This window comes from Pteropus alecto, unplaced genomic scaffold (assembly GCF_000325575.1).
Source record: "Pteropus alecto unplaced genomic scaffold, ASM32557v1 scaffold22, whole genome shotgun sequence".
Classification (NCBI taxonomy): domain Eukaryota; kingdom Metazoa; phylum Chordata; class Mammalia; order Chiroptera; family Pteropodidae; genus Pteropus; species Pteropus alecto.
The window spans coordinates 17,968,558-17,989,293 of NW_006434839.1; positions in this window are offsets into that span (position 1 = coordinate 17,968,558).

Genomic DNA, 20,736 nt, shown 5'->3' on the forward strand with positions numbered 1-20,736 from the left:
GAACGTGTTGGCCTTGACATTAACAAAACCAGCACTGCGCAGCTCCACCTGCTGCAGGACACAAGGTGAAGGGAAGCAGAAACGCTCTATCTGAAAGAAAATCTATAGTTTGCTTTTGATGGGAAACTCGTAGTCCTTGCAACAAAAGGAAATAAAACAACCCTTAGAATTAAAAAAAAAAACCCAAACAACAAATAAAAATAAAAATAACTAATCAAACGAACAATCAAACAAAAGCTCCCAATAGTTGTTTAAAAAAACTTTTCAAACAACAGGGTTATTTGAAGCAGTCTGAGGAGTATATCTGGATATAGCTTATTTCTAACTCCTTTCCTTCTCCCCTCTCTCCCATTTCTTTATCCTTCTCCATTATTTTCTCTCCTGTCTTCCTCCTCATTTTCCTTCTGTTCTCCCTGCTCTGCTCCCTTCCTGCCCCATAGACTGCTCCTATCCTCTAGTCTCTAATTCTCATTTTCTAAAGATTAAAAAATATGTAAAGTTATTATAGGGCACTAGGACAGTATGGATAAACAGAATGGGAATGCCCATGGGTCATTTTGAGAATCATCTGTGATTTGAATTTAAAAATCACTAAAAGCAAGGTTTTATTCATCGTGACGCATTCTTTTGTTTCTACTTTTAATGTCTTCTTTCCTTTTTTTGATTTCAGCAACAGATTTCTGAGTTTCTTCAGGATTTAAATCTTAAGGGGTTGACTTCACTTCATCATGGCTTTGCTAACTGACTGAGCCACTCCAAGAAGGGCCTTGAGGTCAGAGGACCAATTTGATGGTCAGATTGTCCATTTCCATAGCTTCCTCGGTATAGTTCTCCAGAAATGCATTCACTGACTTGGCACCTCAGCCTATGACATTGGCCTTCCAGACATGGTATGTACCTAAGGGACCAGTCTCCCAAGGGGTGGGAGGGTGAGGGTGAAGGTAGGTTGGGTCCTGGTGGGAGAGTGGAGTGGCAGGGAGAGGCAACCCCAGAAGCAGGAACTAAAGCTCAGAGGAGGGGACAGTCCCCCTGCCCAAGTCCTGGCAGCCAGCATGAAGAGTTTAGAGGTCTCTGTGCTCTTTGAACTCATTGACAGAAGAGCTGAACAAAGGAAAAATAAAATTTTTTCTGGACAAATATAAATTTAAATAAAAACTACTGAAGAATTTCCATATTGTAGAATGCTATAAAGAAACTTCATTTCCAGTTTCTCTTGTGAGTTTTGTTAGTATTAGGAATATTCTTTGGAAACCTTTTCTTTTTTAAATTGAAATCTTATAGACTATGGAAATGACCAAAAGTATTAACATAAAGCTTGGTTATAGATATTTTATAGGAAATAATTCAAAATGTCAAAAGAATTTTTTTAGTACAGAGTTTTTAGTATAAGAAAAATGCATTACAGAAATGTGTAAAAATGAAGCCATGGATCCATAAATTATGGTGTATACATACAACAAAATCTTGTGCAGCTACCAAAAATGATTTCTTCCAAGTTTTCAATGCTATATGGAGGTCTCTAAGTAGAGAAAAAGCACAGTATACCTTAATAGCAAGATAAAAGAATGTAATTAGTCTATATGTATTGATATGAAGCCATCTTAAAAACAGATAATATAGCAAGCAGAATCTTTTTACAGTCACAAGTTTTGTTATGTAAATATATAATTTTACAAGTTCTTACTTGCTGTAATATTTGACTTTTATTTTTCATTATCTCTAATGGAGGAAGACATATCTAGTCCTTTCTAGGTAGACTGTCAAATGCAGTGATTTCTTAGTTATTCCAATGTTTAGACTGAAGCAAATCGATGTACTAGCTGCTGCCATTACTGACCCTAATAACCCAGCCACCTTTGTCACTGCACTTGCCACAAGGCACATGTCCGACTCTGTGTCCAAACCTCACCGTGGGTTCAACTGACTGGCAAATAAGTCACATGCCTGTCATGGTTTCAAGGGAATGTTAGAAATGTTATTTGCTGTTTTTACTTTCCGGCCTCTCTGGTATGTAATGGAACTCATAAGGGATTGGAACTACTTGGTAATGAAGCCATAAATGGTTATAGCATCGTCCCCATTAGGGTGACCAGATTGGTCTACGGTTTGAGGTTACTGACAGTATACCGGCCCCATGGTATCTAATAATTGATTTAAATGATGCAATTTGATTATTCAGCTGATGAACAAAGAAAGACTTTAGTGGTTAGGTTCCTTTTCCAATTATGTCAGATTTACTCTTTTGTAATTGCAAATATCTCTCAGAATGATACCATTTGTCACATAAGACAATGCAGTCATTTGGCAGTTATTCAGAGTATCCATTTAGCACTGTGTAAGATGGTCAAATAGAAATTGATCATGCTGTATATTTGCACAATGCTTAGATTTTATAGAACACACCTGTACCTTTTCTTACTTGACCCTAAAAGTAGGTTTGTGAAGTGAAGGGAAGAGATTCCCATTTTATAGATGAGGAGACAGGGGGTCAGGGTTGAACTATTTGCCCTAAGTCAAACCATAGTAAATGGTGAAGATGGGACCAGGACTCAGCTGATTGTACATCAAGTGCTGTTTCCAATATTCCACATTGTCGTATTTTCTAATAATTCTGTAAAGAGGCTTTGGTAGGAAAACTAGAGAAGGCCTGGGGAATGGGAAGGAGATACTTAAAGATGGGGAGGATAAAGGAAGATACCTTTTAAAATGAGAAGCCAGTGGAGCTGAGGGCTTCTCTCATTAACTTCCCAACATTGCCCAGGACCAGCCCTTCAGTAGTAGGTATCTTTCCAGCTCAGGTTCTGTTCCTTTTTTCATCCCCTTGCCTTTTGTTGATCTTCTTGGCCAAAGATACCCCAACCAATAAAAAAAAAAGTTACAAATTGTAAGTGTGAGATTCCACAAGTTCCCAATTGTCAAAGCAACACTATAAAAAGCTGTGACACTTTCCTTTGTTTCTAGAATAACTCTGTGAACTTCTACAGCTGATCTGCAAACACAGCATTCTCTTTGAAGCCAGGGACCTCTTTGGTGTGTGTTGAAAAAATGACAAAGAAAAAGATCTCACTGATTCTGAAGAACTAAAAGTCACAGCCTCCCTGCTAATATTTTGTATTTTTACTGTTTGCCACAGTGCTGGGGAATAATTCAATGAGGCCTGATTAGATTTACATAAAGAAAGCAGGTTTTCTGAGATCACAAGTGAGGAGTGGGTGGGAGAAAGAAGGTGATGAGAACAAGACCATATAACAAAGAATAAGCCAAAAGAGAAAAACAATGCGCCTCTTCTGCCCAGTTTTCTATAGCAGCCCAACATCCAGTGTCAGCAAAGGAAAAAACAAAGGGATGAAAACAAGAAACACCCATGTCTTTCATGGTAGAAAGGAATGAAGGTAAAACTTATGCTAAATAATTTTAACTATATTCTCTCAGCCTGGCAGAGAGGCTATCTACTTAGAAAATCATCAAGTTTCTCTTCACTTAACATACTTGGCAGTTCAGGCTCTTCTCAATCTCTCTTGGGAAAGTATTTTCACCTTGGTGATTGCTAAGCTTAGTCAGAACACTGTGATAGTTAAACCAAAGTTGTGGGTGTATGTTGGATACTTGATTGTTTATTCATTTACATTTGTTTGGCTGTGTTCTGAAAATGCTTTGAGCAATGAACGGCTGTGTCCAGCAGTTCATTGTGCTTTGTGCCTGGATCATATTTAGTCAGTTATTAAAAGCACAAGTGATCATTTCAAAGGAATAGAGGACTATAGATTTATCACTATAGCTAGAAAAATAAGCCATAATGCTTTTTAATTAATTAAGAATCGATCTGTACCAGTTTCTGCAATAGATGAAAACTGAACATTTTTTAAAAAATTTTTTTTCAATTATAATTGGCATACAATGTTATATTAGTTTCAAGTGTATAATATGGTGGTTAGACATCTATATACCTCACAAAGAGATCACCTCAATAAATCTAGTGCTCATCTGACACTGTACATAGTTATTACAATATTATTGACTATATTCCTTATGCTATACTTTATGTCTCCATGTCTATTTTGTAATTACCAATTTGAACTTCTTAATCCCTTCTCTCTTTCACTGACCCCCGCAATCCATCTTTCATCTGGTAACCCTCGAAATGTATTTATGAGTTTTCTATATCTATGAGTTTGTTTCTGTTTTATTTTTTTATTTTGTTCTTTAGATTCCACATGTATGTGAAATCATATGGCATTTGTCATTCTCTATTTGGCCTACTCCGCTCAGTACAATACCCTCTAGGTCCATCATAAAGTATCTTTTTCCATCCCTTTACTTTCAGTCTACATGTGTCTTTTAATCTGAAGCTAGTCTCTTGTAGGCAGAATATGTAAGGGTCTTGTCTTCTTATTGTTCAGTTACACTATCTTTTGATTGGAGCATTAAATTCTTTTTCATTTGAAGTATTTCTTAATAGATGTGTAGTTATTATCATTCTTTATTCATATTTTTGATACATATCTTTTTATTCTTAAAGAAGTCCTTACAATATTTCCTGTAATACTGGCTTGGTGGTAAAGACATCCTTTATCTCTTTCTTGTCTGGGAAGCTCTTTATCTGTCCTTCGATTTTACATGATAGTTTTTTTGGGTAGAGTAATCTTGGTTTTAGGTCCTTGCTTTTCATCACTTTAAATATTTTATGCCAACCCCTTCTGGTCTGCAAAGTTTCTGTTAAAAAATCAGCTGACAGTCTTATTGGAGCTCCTTTGTATATAACTAATTGCTTTTCTCTTGCTACTTTTAAGATCTTATCTTTGTATTTAACCTTTGGCATTTTAATTATGATGTATCTTGGTATAGATCTCTTGGGGCTCGACTTGTTTGGGACTCTCTGAGCTTCCTGGGGTTGTACATTTATTTCTTTCACCAGATTAAGGAAGTTTTTGGTCATTATTTCTTCAAACGGGTTGCGCTTGATGTTGTCCCAGAAAAGCCTTTAACTAGTCTCATTTTTTTTCGATTCTTTTTTCTTATTGCTGTCCTGATTGGGTGTCCTCTGCTACCTTATCCTCTATGTCACTGATTTGACCCTCCACTTCATCCAATTTCTTGATTCCTTCTAATGTACTCTTCATCTCAGATATTATATTCTTTATTTCTGACTGGATCTCTTTTATGTTTTCTATCTCTTTGTTAAAATTCTTCCTGAGTTCATTTATTCTTCCCTTAAGTTCATTGAGCATCCTTATAACCAGTATTTTGAACTCTGCATCTGGTAGATTGCCTGTCTCCATTTTGTTTAGTTATTTTTTGGAGCTTTGTTCTGTTCTTTCATGTGGAACATGTTTGTCTCTCCATTTTGGCTGCCTCCCTATGTATTACTTGGGGCTCCTAAGTCTCCCGGTCTTAGTAGAGTGGCTTTATGTAGTGGGTATTCAGTGGCCCCAGTGGCACAATCTTCCTTGATCAACTGAATGAGGTTCTCAAATTGTGTCCTTTGTGTGGGTTGTGTGTGCCTTCCTATTGTAGTTAAGCTTTGGTTACTGTTTGCACTTTGATGAGAGGGATTGACACGGGCTAATTGTTTGTGAGGAGTAGCCAGTGAGGAGCTGATCACATGGAGCAGGTTTCACTTGTGCCTTCCCAGTCTGCTCTGGTGCCTGCCCAGTCTGCCCTTCAGGTGTGTCCATCTCAGATGCAGCCCTGGTTGGTCTCTGGTTCTGACTCTGGTGGAAACAGACCACTGGGTGTGCTGGCCCAAGGGCCTCCTGGGAGGGGCCTAACTGCAGGCCAGATTTACATGCAGCCTGTTCACTTCCTGGTAAAAGTCACCAAGCAATCCCCAGGTGGCTGCCACCCATGCTGGGCCTATAGGTGCTTTGAGAGACCAAACCAGAAACCGAGGCCAGCTGCTGCTAATACTGGGCTTGAGGCTGCCTAGCAAGAGGTATGGGGCGTGCTGAGGCCAGATGTTCCTTTTTGGGGTTTTATGAGCCTTTGAGATATTTTAGGAAAGTCCACAGCATGCGCCAAGACAGGCCATTCATGTGGAATAAACTATCGGAGGGAGCTTGAGCCTGCAAGTTGGGAGAGGCAGGGTCTCAGGGAATCTCCTGGGTGGGGTGACCAGTGTTAGTCAAGCTGATGGAGACTCAGATATGGTAGGCACCTGCATCCACATGCTGAGAGTGGGAAGGGCTCAACAAAAGAACAATGGATATTGCTAGCACTTCTGTCTGGGAAAAAGCTTCCCCTCCAGCTTTCATTCTGAAGCCCAAAAACTTAGTTCCTCCCAGAATTTCCCTGGCACTCCTTAAGCAGCTGCCACAGCAGCGAAGCTCAGATCTAGTTCAGTCCCTCAGTGAGTAGCCTTTTAAGAGAAATGTCTGCAATTCCCTCGGGCCTCTGTCTCACTCAGCTGCAATCTCCACTGGTTTTCACAGCCAGAGATGTGGAGGACTTCTCAGCACTAGAACCCTGGGCTGGGGACCCCAGTATGGGGCCGGAGACCCTCACTCCTTTGTTGGGGGAGGGGACTGTGCAGCCAAGACAACTTTCTCAGTTCTCGACTAACATACGCAGTTGTGGGACCAGACTATTTCATGTCTCTGCCTCTTCTATCAATCTTGAAGTGACCTCTTATGTATGTCTCCAGTTGTAGGACATCTGTTCAGTCAGACCTCAGGCAATTCCCAGTGATGGTTGTTCTGTAGTTTTGTTATAATTTTGGTGTGGTTGCAAGAGGAGATGAACGTAGTGTCTACCTTCTATGTCATCTTGACCAAATCAAAGCTGAACAATTTTAGTTAAAAATTATCTACAGTGTGCTGTACTCCAAAAGATCATGAAAGCTCACTGAGGCTGACATACCCAACTACCATGCTCTTCACAAACCCCAGAAGTGTACTCCTATGATACCCAACCTCAGAAAACTTTAGCCCAAACCAGTACCTCTTAAACCAGAAAAACTATAGCATAGAGGCACTAGGATGTGTATGTTCTATCTCTAGAGGAACTAGAGATAGAACAAGCTGTTTATAATTTAATTCAACCTAATTTCAATCATGAACTAATTTGGGCTCTCTCTTCAAAATTCAAGAACAAAAAATTTATTGTGGCAGAGATGCAAGTTAAAAGTGATGTCTCTGTCTTTAAAGAAATGGATTTGAAGACTTCTGTAACCACATTCTAGCTAGTTCTATAGCTAATTCTGTGGACTTTAATAAGTCACTTAAACTCTCAGTGCCTCAATTTTCACATTTGAAAATGAAGTAATAATACCCATTTCAATAACTGTTGTAGCAAATGATGTAACACTTGTAAAATGCTTAGTACATTATGAGAGTTTATTGATGTTTTTCGCTATTACTATGCCTGGTACTACATTTGACCTTATAGATGCCAAAATACCTAGTCTCTTTGGGCTACTATAATAAAGTATTATTGACTGGGTAGCTTATAAACAACAGAAATTTATTTCTCACGGTTTTGGAGATTGGGGAGTCCAAGATTAAGGCACTGGCAAATTTAGCATCTGGTGAGGATCCGTTTCCTGATTCATAGATGGCCATCATCTCTCTGTGTCCTCACATTGCAGAAGAGTGAAGGAGCTTTCTGAGGTCTCTTTTATAAGGGCATTAATCCCATTCATGAAAGTTCTAGCCTCATGATATAATCACCTCCCAAAGGTCCCATCTCTGAATACCATTACAGTAGGGATTTAGTCTATGGCACAAGATGATTAAACACAGTCTGCTCTCAAGGAGCTTGGTTAGTCTTTGTTCTTCAGAGAAACAGAATTAGGAAGGTAGGAAATATGAATCTTATTTTTCAAAATTTCCAACTAATATGGTTAGAATAAAGTTCTTTGCTTAAAGTAATAAAGCTCCATCTAACTAGAAAATTTAGCTATTCATACAGACTTACTTCTACGAGGATCCAGAATAGTATCTGGCTTTAATAATAGCAGGAGCTATAACATGCAAATAGAGGCATGGTGTTCAAAGTTCTCATGAGACAAAATATAGATTTTGTTCATCTTAAGCAATGATATATGGTATGAGTGAATCTGAAATGAGAAAGTTAAAGGTTGTTGGTTTACATCTCCAAGACTTAAAAAATATAATCCAATAACTCCAGTAGCTTTAACGCTGGTCAGCACATGCTGCAATGAAAGCTATAACTAATTCCCTTAGTGGCAATGATGAAAACTAAATGTATACAGAGATTCACTTATATCGATATACGTAGACAAGTTGACTCAGTGATTGAGCAATGTTATGTAGCCAGCACAATTGTGTTCAGGCTAGGTACTTAGGAAGAACGTTGCTTGAAGAGATAATAAACCATTAGGATAAAGTCAGTTCCCATTAATCCAATACCTAAGCGTCATTGAATGAAAAATAAAGCAGGAGGATTGATAGTCACCATAGAGGGCCTTCGGATCAAGAATCAAACAAGACCAATTTGTTGAAGATGGCTGGGTGATGTGGATAGGAGTAGGGTATAGACATAGCCTGAGTCCACAGATTACCTTTTATAACGAGTATGTCCGTTTTGCCTGTATTATCAATAGAAAGGTTACAATCAATTTAGTCCCACCCAACCATCTTGTTTGAATGGCCTTTACTCAGGATTGACTGAGTCAGGCAATATAAAAGTGATTGAATTAGTTGCTCACAAAGAAATAGCCTGAGAGATTTAAAAATCAAATTGACCAAAAATAAAGCTTAAAAAATAATTTTTCTTAACATTAGTATGGTAAAAACTAGCAGAGTCTCAAAGTCTCAAGGGAGAGTGAGTTTAGGTGAAGAAAGGAAACAAATCCAAAGAGAAATGGCGTGGTGCTTCTGGCCCTTATCTACTTTTGTTCACCTCTCTGGCCTGTGCAGCCAGTGGACAAATCCTTCAGCCACTTTCTAAGGCCCCAGAGAGCACCTTTATTTGAAAGAGATTCAAAGAAACTTGAAAAGAGGATGTCTAGTGGTCCAACATAAAACCTCGACGAGGGTAAGGACTGGATTAAACACTACAACACAGTTATATTAACAAGAGGCAAATACGCATTGGTAAGGCTATCAGCCTTGACATTTACCTGGGACAATTTCATAAATAAAAGGCTAAGCTTCTAAGATTTTTAAATCTTGAAGAGTCATTTTTGTGTAGACAATTCTTGAATTCCAAGTGGTAAATTTTGAGAGGTAATTTTAAGGATTAATATTTTGAAAATGCAGAATTCGAGTCTACTTTTGCATTTACTTTTCTTAACCATTTTTCTCCCTGATTTGCGTGGCACAGTTAATTTTTGGTTCTTTTCTATCTCCCTGACTGCCCCTACCTACTAGTTTTGTTCAATTGTTCTTTCTCAGAAAACACCTCAGCATGTTCTCTATGGTTATATCCTTGGCAACTCTTCTCTTTTCACCCTAAATACTCTGTCTTGGGGCTTCAGCCTTATTTCATGGATTGAAGTATTAACCATATTCTATAAGAATTCTATATGAAAAGGAAAAAGGGCTTCCAAAGAATATTCCTTACTCTAACAATCCCCAGTTATGAGAGTAACTGAAAATGAAATATACTTCTTTATGGTATTCTACAGTAGTTTTTATTTATATTTATATTTGTCCAGAAAGCATTTTACTTATTCTTTGTTTGACTCTGCTGTAAACGAGTTCAGAGAGAATGGAGACCTGTAAAATCTCTCCATCGTGGTGGACAATGACCTGCCAACATTCAGTATACGAAGTTACTCTCAGAGGTATTCCATGGCAGAACCACACGTCAATGTCATTTTGATCTTTATCTAGTTGCAAATATGTTATTATTTTTTAAATTCACAATACAGCTTATTTTTTATCACCAAAACTAAAGATTTAACACAGTTAAAATACTAAAATTTGTAAAACTTTTATAAAACATGTAAAAAGGTAAATACGTAAAAACAGAAGCTCAGGAAATAAACCAGGAGGGTCTGAACTTTTCCAATCTGCTCACATACGCGGCTGAGATGGTGGTTTGGTTCCTAAGCCATAAGACAGGATCCTCCTATATCTGGCCACCTTCAATACTCTGTGGGATCCCTGTCAAAACACTGGACCTGCTTGTCATTCCAGTACCAGGGTCTCTGATTCTGAGCTAAGGAGAGAAGGACTGGCAGCTGGCTGGCTGCCAGGATCAGGTTAAATGTCCTGTCTCCACCAGGCTCCCAGGGACTTGGAGCCCAAACTTTTATCTCCTCTTTCTGAGTCTTCCTGTCACCTACCTCAGTCTCCAGGCAGGATTTAATCTGACATTATTCACATCCCCACCCCATATTAGTTACTAGTGAGAATTAGAAACTGGAGGGCTGGAGATGGCTGGGATGGAGGGAGAGAAAGAGTAAAAAGAGAAGACAGAAGATGAAGGGATAAGAGGAAAGGAATATATGAAAAGGGTAAAAAGGAAGAAGAGCGGGGAAGAGAGGAGGAGTTAGAAATAAGCTACATCCAAATATTTCCCCCAGATTTCTTCAAACAAGCCTGCCTTTTGTTTGATGAATTTGAGAATTTTTTTTAACTTTGCATTTCTCTTATTGGTTGGTAAGTTCAGATGTTTGTGTGTTGGGGTTTATTTTATTTAATTTAAAATTTTTGAGAGTTGTTATATTTTGTTTTATCGCCAGAACTTCAGGAATTCCCCAGTGCCTCATCTGATGAGAAGTCTTCACCTGTGCTCCACTACTTCTTTACCTTACCTTGGACATAGCACTTAGGACTTTGTTAGTGGTTTGTTTGTTTTGCCATATCTGTTGTCACTTTAAACTACCAGGAGGACGAGGACTGGTCTATTTTGTTCTGTTTTTAATGGCATGCATTCACCAGAAAATAACCTTTCTATAATGTGGAACCCTGCACATGGAAATTCTCAAAACACAATATGTCAAGAGAGGAAAATACAAAAAGTATATGTCCAGTTTCTTATATGACAATTCTACTTCTTTTGAACATTTGGATATAATTGTAGCTCAATAAAAGATGTGCTCAAATTATCTCTCTTTTTTCCTCCCTTTGAAACGCTCCCTAATTGATAACACATTTGCTTAGGCATTCTACTAGGTAGCTAATACTTAAAAGCTGGAGAACTTTTAAAGAATTATCCAAAGAACATCTGGATAGCTGTGAAAAATCGTGATTTTGGCTGAATTTCTAACTGTAGATTTTCTTTGCTTTGTTCAAGAGTGTTTGTTCCCATACCATAAATTTGTATCTAACTTCTACCAAACCTGAATATCAAGGGATTTTACCCATAGCAGTCTTACATATGCCTCCCAGAAACCTAAACATGGATTTTTTCTTGCTTGTCTTCCCCATGTCTGACTCCTGGCATTTATTAGTTTCTTCTGCTATAATATTTTAATATATTCATAACTTTGCTCGTATCTGTGTTTTGGGGATTTTGGATCACCTTTTAATTCATTCTTTTATACATTCATTCATTCATTCATTCATGTGTTCAACAAATATTTACTCAGTTGCCTTGGCACCACTAGAAATAAAAGATAAATAAGCAATGGTTTCTAAACCCTCAAGAAATGTGCTGTGGGGGATATAGTCAAATAAACAATGCATTACAATTAAGTGCCATAAGTGCTATTTATTAATTCAAGTGGTTTCTGGGCTCCTACTCTGTCTTAGCACTGTGCAAAGGAGAAGTTATAGATAAATTGCCATATAGAAAGGGCATCTAATGGGAGAATAGGAAGTCTTCCAGAAGAGGTGATCCCAAGTCTGGTCCTGAATGATGAGGAGTCTCTAACCAGGGAAGCTGGAGGAAGAGGAACAGGGAAGGATAATCATGTTCAAAGCAGAGGGAGCAGCACCGGAAAAAAATTGTAAAAGCAAGAAAAATCTTCCAGGGGCATTGTAAGTTCTGAGCTATGGCTGGCCCTTAGAAAGCTAGGGACTGAGATCAGAGCCTGTCATAGCAAGAGCTACAAAATATATGTCAAATGAAGGAGTAGACAGAGTTGAGGCTGGAGAGGCAAGGAGGAATGAAATCTTAAGAAGCCTTTTAAATCATGCTAACGAGTTTGGACTTCATTTTGCCAATTATGGGAGTCCATTGAAAAGAATGGTAGGAGGAGTGAGGCTGGGGTGGGGGTAGGAAAGAGGTGTGATCAAGCTCCTATTTTAAATTTCCTATTTTGAGATTATCATCAAAAATGATCCAAGCAAGAGTGGAGGCAGGGAGTCCAGGAAAGAGGATATTGGTGTAATCTAGATTGTAATAACTAAAAATGTGGTCCTGAACCAACAGCATCATCTGCATCACCCAGGAGCTTATTAGAAATGCAGAATCTTCAGCCACACCAGACCTATTGACTCAGATTCTACATTTTAATAAGTTTATCCAGTGATTCAAATTCATATTAATATTTAAGATGTACCGATCTAGTGGTAGCCGGGCTAAGAAGAATGGGAACACTTAAGAGGTATTTCACTAGAACAATTGGCCAGATCTTGTGAATTCATGGATGGGAAGTAAGTAAATTTTCCTTGAAAACTTGTGGGAATTGATAAGACATCTAATGATTTTGAACACCTAATATGTGGTAAACGTGGTGCCTCTAAGTGAAGAAAAGGTGTTACAGTGAGAGCTGGTACTGATCTCTTGGGCCTGAACTTTAAAAAATTGATTTGAAATCTATTCATAGAAGTAATAAAGTTGTTGTATAGCTAATCTCTGCTCTGAAAACTACAGCCAAGGGAATGCTTAGAATTATAACATAGGAAATATCACAGTCAAAAGTCTCAATAGGGTAGTACTTTTTAGATTATATCCTACCTCGAAACTTCTCTCTTTATGATAACAGATCAGAGACTGAAATAACACTTTGTCTTAGTTCAGCTTAGCACAAGTCTAGCAGGCCAGAGAGGGAGAGGGGAGAGAGAGACAGACAGAGGAGGTTACAGGGGAGAGAGAGACAGACAGACAGACAGACAGACAGAGAGAGTGAGACAAAGAGAAGTATCAGAGAGAGAGATAGTCAAAGAGAGACCTAAGGTCACAGCTGCAGCCATCATTTGGTAGAGCATGTTGGAGAAAAGCAAACTTCTTTATACATAAAGTTTACAAAAATTCTAAACCTAAGTAAATTTTCCTTGAAAACTTGTGGGAATTGATAAGACATCTAATGATTTTGAATACCTAATATGTGCCAGTCACTGCCTATTCATGGTAAGTATTTAAGCTTATTTAATTCTTTTAACAATCCTGTAAGGTATCTCTCTCCTCCCCTAATAGTTAAGGAGATTGAGGATCATGGATGTGAAGATATTTGCCCAAGGCAGATCAACCAACTGGAATTTCAACCCAGGATTTCAACCCACGCTGTCCAGGTTTTTCCTACCATGTCATACTGCCTTGTAAAACAGACAGTTCTTTGCATTTGACAAAAACAAACAAAAAATCCTTATAAGGAACTAACCTTCCAGCACAGATAAAGTGGGACATAAACACCATGCACAGAGATATAATGTCAACCCAAGAAGAGGATAGAGATCAGACAAGGTCAGAAACATCCCCTTAGACACAGAGCTAAGAATTCATCAGTTCCCTAGAGAGCAATGATCAGGAAAGTTAATACCAGACCCATAATGCATATTATTTGCATTTATATTCATAAACATATTATTGGATTTTATTAGTTACATGTCCACATGTTGCTATCATTCAGTCTTGTACATTCAATTATTCTAAACATTTCTTTTGTTGTCTTTTTTTGATGTAATGCAAGGCCTTTAATTTAATTAAACCAGGTGAACACAGTTGACAGTTATAGCCAGGAATTTGGAATCAGACAAAAGCAGAATAATGCCTTCATAAGGCTAACGCTTGTCCATGCAGGAAGTTATGAGTTCACTCAAATCTGGACCACATTTTAGAATAAGGCATTGTGGAAGATACAAAAAACAATAAACAATGCCATCAAGAACCTAGCAACCTAGGATGGGAGATGCAACATGTTTAATAATAAAGATAGTAAAAGAATATGTTAAGTACTATATAGGAGACAGAAAAAAAATCAGCTAGAGAAGTAAGTTTCCATTATGGCTCTGTAACAAGTTATCCCAAGACTTAGCCTTGTTAAATACCCATTTATTATTCTGTGGGTCAGGAATCAGGACAGGGAACAATAGAGACAGCTTTCCTCTGTTTCATGATGTCTGGGGCCTCAGCTGGATAACTTGAAGTTGGGGGGCTGAAAGCATCTGAAAGTTCATTTGTTTGCATGTCTAGCAGTTGATGCTGCCTAAAGTCAAAAAGTTGGTGGGCTGGAACAGCTGGAGTTCCTCGACATCTCGCTGTCTTTTTCTGGTCTCTACCTGGTCTCTACATTTCGGCCTGTGTGTTGGGTGAGAGCAGCAACCTTACTTAAAAGTCATTGTTGCCGCATGCCGTTTGTTAGAATTGATTTGATAAGATCAACCCATATTTTAAAGGAAGGAAATTAGCCTCCATATGTTGCGAGAGTAGTGTCAAGGAATTTGCAGGTATGTTTTAAGACTGCCACACTGGGAGATCAGGGAAAACTTCATGGAAGTACTACCATTTGAGCTGGATATTGAAAGATGAATGTAATTTGAATAAGCAGAGGTAAGATAAGTGGAAGTAAACACAAGGATCTGTATCCTCAGCAGGTAAACAGTGTGTGAACAGAACAAACTGGTTAGGCTAGGGCATTGGGAGTATAGGATAGAGGCTGAAAACACAAATAGAGATCAAAGTGATGCAGGACTTAAACGCCAAACTAAGGAGCATGGATTTGATTTAGCCAGGAGTGGAAAACTATTACAATTGTGGTTTTCAACTTCAACTGCCATTGGAATTTTCTGGGGAGCCTTAAAAATACCAATGCCTGGATCGTACCCCCAACTATTCTAATTTAGTTGTTCTGGAATGTAGTCTAAGCATCAGGACTTTTGAAAGCTTCCCGGGTGATTCTAATGTCAGCCAAGGTTGAGAACTAGTGCACTAAAGGAGTTAGAGGGTAGAAGTGATACAGAGTTCAGCTTGCGCTTTCTCTGCAAAGCCAGTAAATAGTTCACAGCAGATCTGTTTTCCTTTGTTTATTTGTGTTTTATAAAGCCAGAGCCCCGAAGACCCTTATGCCTGACTGAATGGGGTGCCATGGGGGTCAGTATTCCTGAATTCAATAAAATGTGGGCTTCTCCTTTTTACCATTTGACACTATAGTTTTAACGAAATCTTTAAGAAAAAAACCTGCTGTGTTGCCTCTCTCCAGACTTCTGGACTTCTGAGCAGCTGCCACTGAGGCACCAGGATCCTGGCAAATCTGCCTTAGTTTTGAAAACATTCTTATTCAGTAATCTTTATACCACCCATGCCAGGGAAATAGCAAGGGTTGCCAGGATTTACAATTCATCTTCTCTTCAGGCATTTTTTAAATGGCCATTGGATCCCCACCTCCCTTTCCATCTAGCCCTGCATTCTAAGGATAAAAGGTACCTCCTTATACTAAAGTACCCATTGCAGAGATACGTACTGTCATAAAAAAAAGTATATTTCTAACATACTATCACTTGGAAATTTGATAAACGGAAACTTTAGATACTGAATTCTAGAACCATCAGTGTCTTATTGGGTCATCCCAATATTTGGTATCTTAGTGGCATAAATGAATTATTTTATACCCTATCTATGAAGATCAATTTGTGCTTAATATTACTAAAACATAATAATAAGTAAGTTATCATACTTCTTATTCATCAGTTTCACAAAGGAGGTCTTATTATCCCCTTTTCTCAGATGAGGAAAATGAAATTTAAAGGGATTTTAACTTTTATAAGCTCATAGTGCTAGTAGGTGATAGAATAAAATTTGAGTATAGCTATTCTGATTCCAAGTTTAGTGTTCTTCACACTACACATATTTTATGCTTTGAAAGAGTTGAAGCATAATTTCTTTTTGTTATATCGATCTCAGAAATTTAGGACACTTAAATATTCCTGTTTCCTTTAATATATTTTTTAGATTATATTAAGCTCTTTAAAAATGTTTCATATATATTTTCAACACATGTACTTTGTAAAGTAATGAGATATGTAAATTTACTTTGTGCTTTGCAAATCCTTTTTATTTGACATCTCTTAAATTTCGAAGGATGCCTCATATTTATTATATAATAAATTTTCTGAGAGGGGGAAGGTCCCATTCATTATGTTGGTTTTATTCCTATTTCTTTATATCCCCTAATTTTCAGACTGATCTTTTTAAATCTGCAACTATACTATCCTGTTATTCTAATTTATCATGTTGGGTCGCCTTTATTTTATAAAACATTTAATGAGAACCTGTTATGTGGGAAGAACCTGGTGATACAATGATTGATAAGAGTTTAAGACTTTTCCAAATTAACCCTTTTCTTCTACAGGTGCAAGGACAGGAAGGACATGAAGCAGTTCAAGTGAGTCTATAGCATTTTTGCGTGTAAAGCGTTGGTAAGGTTTTATGTTCAATATTTATCCTTATTGTACCCATTTCTCAGCCTTCTTAGTTGTCAAGTTGTATGACTTCAATAAATAGCCTTCAATGCTCTTCAGATAATTTTCTTCTAAGAAATTAATAGGTCAAACCTTCCTTTTTGCAAATGATAATTTATAAATCTTCCCATTTTAATTTTTTTTTTGCTCCTTAATAAATGTTCTTACATTTTCTCATATTAAAACTATTTTATCACTTTACCTACTGACATAGGTAAATCTTGTTAAATCTTGTTGGGATTTATTTCTGTCTGCTTGGAATTCGGTTATCTACAACATGGCTTTTATACTTGGGCTTACGAATGGCACTGTTTTCACTTTCTCATCATTGCCATTTGTAAAATATTCAATAAGACAGATCTTGGCACCAATATTTCTGTGTCACTTTTGCTGAATGGGCATTAAGATTTTCTATGAAAGGAAAAATATTCTTTGGAACAATATACATTCAGAAAAAAATTGTTTAAGGTTACAGTTAAACTAGCGAGTAGAATTAAGGTTGCAAAAGTCACCTTTCAACTTAAAATGGCCATTACATTAAGCATTGATTTACTGATTATCAAGAGAAATATACTTGAATATCATATCTATCATGTCTTTATATGATCTATCATTGCATTTTGCATGCTGGAAACTTTCTACATTCCATCAATAAGAGCCCCTCTCGCAATAATTGTGGAATCAGTTGGAAGGGAAAAAAAAAGAAGCTTCAAGTTCGAAGAAGTATAGTTGAAACTTTGATATTCAAAGAAATATTTTTTGAAATCTTTTTTTGATACTCAGGAGTATAATTGATTTCACAAGTTGAATTGGAAATTTAGGAAGTGTCATCGTACCTCTCACTCTACTTTAATCACAAATTCCTAAGTCATAACAAAGGACCTCAGACTCACAGATTTCCACTTCTCTAAGATCCCAATCTCGGTGGGTTTTTTTGTTCTGGCCCCAACATCATGGCTTGTTGACTCTTCCAGGTTCCCATACTCTCTGAACTTCTCTCACAGCAGCCCATCCACTCACTCAGCCTATAGAACACCGATCCTACTCATTGACTTCCTTCTAGTCCCTGTGGCTAGTTTTCATCCACCAAGTTTTTCCTACCAATCTGGTATAGAGATAGTCAAGAGACCAGGATCTGACTTGTAGCCCTAAGTTCTAGTCCTGATTTTGCCAATAATTACTATGAGATTTTATTTATTCCCTCATGAATATATCACTGTCTCTTCAAGTAAAGTAAGAGGGCTATACAAACTAGTTTTTATACTTTCCTTTAGCTCTAAATGTTCTGCTTTTCTGGTACAAGGTAGACTAAATGGCAGTAGCAGTAACAGATGTATATTCTATTAATTTCCTCTCAGCTTTTTAACTTTCTCAGCCCTTCTTAAGAGAGATTTTAATGTAGTTCTAGTGGCTAAATCAAGTCTCTCTTCCAACTTTCCAACAGTCATCTGATTGGATGTACCAACAAATGACAAAATAGTTGCAAAGGAGAAAATTAGTTAAAGTGCAACATGTAAAGATATTGCTCCATGATATTGATTAATTATGATGTGAGACATAGTGCCATACATGAGAAGATGTCAGATTTTGGGGTGAATATAAATTTAGATTAAGTTTAAAAAATACATATTCCATGAAACTAGGAAATCATCCTTGATGATGGGTTATGACACCCTGATCCAGCTAAATTAGCCAGCTTATTCTTCAGTTGTACCATAAGCATTTATTTCTAATCTTTGACTACTGAAATGCCTTCTCTTTTTTCTACTTGTTTAAATTTCTGCTTCATCTTCAAGACCTTGCTTGAGTTCTAGTTTTGTTTTGTTTTTCTTTGTTGTTCGTTTGTTTGTTTTTGTAGAAAGATTTTTCCAGCTGTCAAATCCAGAATAACCTCTTGCTCCTTTGAATTGCTAGAGCACAATTATCTGTTCCACTTAGTTTGTATTGACCTTATGCTGCCACTTGTTTTTATTTATCTCTTGATGAATATACCCTGTCTTCCCAACTGGAATTTAAGCTTATTGTATAAGACCACGTTGTGGCCTTCTATCTGTCCTCAGCATCTGGCTCAATGCCCAGCACACAATCATCACTCAGTAAAAGCTTATTAGTGGTAATAGCACATAATTCCATGAGAATCTCTTCAATATTATTGACTGCATATTACTTGAGAAATGTATTGTCTGACTGTCATTTGTCAAGAATACCATATCTTCATTCATAAGGAAATGAGCCTTATGGACCGTAAACACCAGGTAACATATGGCCTGAAGCTGAGTCAATTGAACATTAGTTGTGGACATGAAAAGCGTTTAGTAACTGTCAAAATTATTGTCTTAATCCTTTCAATATGCTATAACAAAATACCACAGACTGAGTAGCTTATAAACAACAGGAATTTATTTCTCACAGTTCTGGAACCTGTAAGTCAAAGATCAGAGTGCCAGCATGGTCTGGTGAGGGCTCTCTTCCAAGGTTCAGATTACTGATCTTTCACTGTGTCCTCATGTGCCGAAAGGGTCTAGGCATTTTTGTGGGTCTCTTTAATCAGGTACTAATTCCATCCATGAGGACTCCATCCTTATAACCTAATCACCTCCCAATGGCACAACTTCATAATAAAATCAACTTTGGGAGTCAGGATCTCAACATATGAATTTTCAGGGGACACTAATTTTCAGACCACGGTAATAGTTGATACTAATAAGCTAGTAGTTATCCCTGAACTTTTATGTGATTTTTAATCCTGGAGGCATTAAATATCATCAAGAGCCCTAACTGTATATGTCACTATATTAGTAAAAGGGAAATATAGACTAATGATAGCTTTCACTTATAGACTATTCTACATGTATTTACTTCTTTAGTATTTATAACAATCCTTTAAATAGTATTTATATAGAGAAAGGGTAATATGAAGCATATTATTTCTCATTTTATAGATGTAAAAACAAGACACAGAAGGGTAAAGTAATTTGCTCAAGATTGCATAGCTAATAAGGCCGAGAGATGGGATTTGAACCATTGTCTAAAACTAACAGGCCATGAAATAAGTGTGTTTATTAGATATATTTACTATATTTTATATATTAATATATATGATAATATAATAAAATATAAATATATATTAATATTTAATATATTTAATATATCTTATTCTCTTCAGGCTACCTAATAAATAAAACTCTCTAATATACTCTATATTAGATAGTTTGTTAGATATAAATGAGTAAAATTTATTTTAATTAAAGAAATTTGAGTATTAGGTGGCTTTTTCAAATGAGAAGGTAGATGACACGAGCACTGAAAAAGCCCCTATGAGGACATGCATTGCACTAGCTCAAGGGTAGCTGTGATACTCAGTTCTTTTCCCATATTTAAGTTATTTTCCATTAGTGTGAAAGCAGAAACAAGAGCCTTAGCTAAGGGCCTTTCATGTTCCCAGGCAGAGGACTACTGGAGAAGGCAGGCTGATGAGAGCTGCGGGGGAGCTGAGGCATTTTAAAAACACATGAAAGTAAGAGCTTAAGAGAGAATTTTTATGAGGATGGCAAAGTCGAGGGTGTATGCTCATGCACACATGCAGGAAACGTGGGTTAAAACTGATCAGTGATTAAAATTCCTTAGACCTTTAAAATGCAAATGATTCAAAAATGTCACATTTGTGAAAAGCAAATATTCTTATACATGGAAGCTACAACATGGTACTTTCTTCTAGAGAATATTCAAAGTTACATGAAATTCACTAGAGCTCCAGAACAAATCATTAGATAAAAATATTGCCTGCCGGGGCTTGGGAAAGAATTTCATTGATTTCTCATCACTATATTTTTATCCTTAAGAATGTGGTGGGGTAAATAAACTTTTCCTTTTTCACCCTTTGTGCAGATAATGGCACACATACTGCAGTGTGTATTGTAAAGACAATGTCACAGTCTCCTAATTTTCAAAGCAGTAAATTTCAATCACTGCCCTCGTTTCTTGGAGATTGAAGTCAGGCACATGTATTTCAATGACACCCATTTTTATTTTGTCCTTCTGAACTTGCTGCTGCAATTTTCTCTCACTCACACATGCTGCCAGGCAGGTTCTTCGATATGAAAAGTGACTACCCTAGCTCGCCTCCTGGGGCCCTCTAATTACAAGGCTAAGTTTGAAGATCTCAACTTATTTTGGCACATAGGGTGGTGACTCAAGATTTAATTCT